Genomic DNA, 369 nt, shown 5'->3' on the forward strand with positions numbered 1-369 from the left:
ACGGGCTCCCTGCGTGCGAGCAGGAAAGCCTGGGAAAGGGAGAGGACCTGCCACCATTTGTCCTGGTGAGACACTTGTGCACCCAAGGCTGTCCCCTCCTGAGGTGACCCATTAGGCCTGAGCTTTATTAAGTCTAACTCACCCTATTTTGGCCATTTTTCTAATTTGTTTTTTTTTTTTTTTTCCCCCAGACAAACCATTTAATTTTCAGCGCTTTTATTAGGGTGGCACAAACCCCCCCAGCAGCGTCACCTCCTGTCACCCCGCGCCACTCGGAACTCGTGCATCCCCTGGCAGGGCCAGAGGGGGCACACTAACTCCGTGCCAAGCCCTCTTCGCTGCCCCATACCCCAATTTCTATCTCGAGGA

The sequence above is a fragment of the Merops nubicus genome, unplaced genomic scaffold (assembly GCF_000691845.1).
Source record: "Merops nubicus isolate BGI_N331 unplaced genomic scaffold, ASM69184v1 scaffold24365, whole genome shotgun sequence".
Lineage (NCBI taxonomy): Eukaryota > Metazoa > Chordata > Aves > Coraciiformes > Meropidae > Merops > Merops nubicus.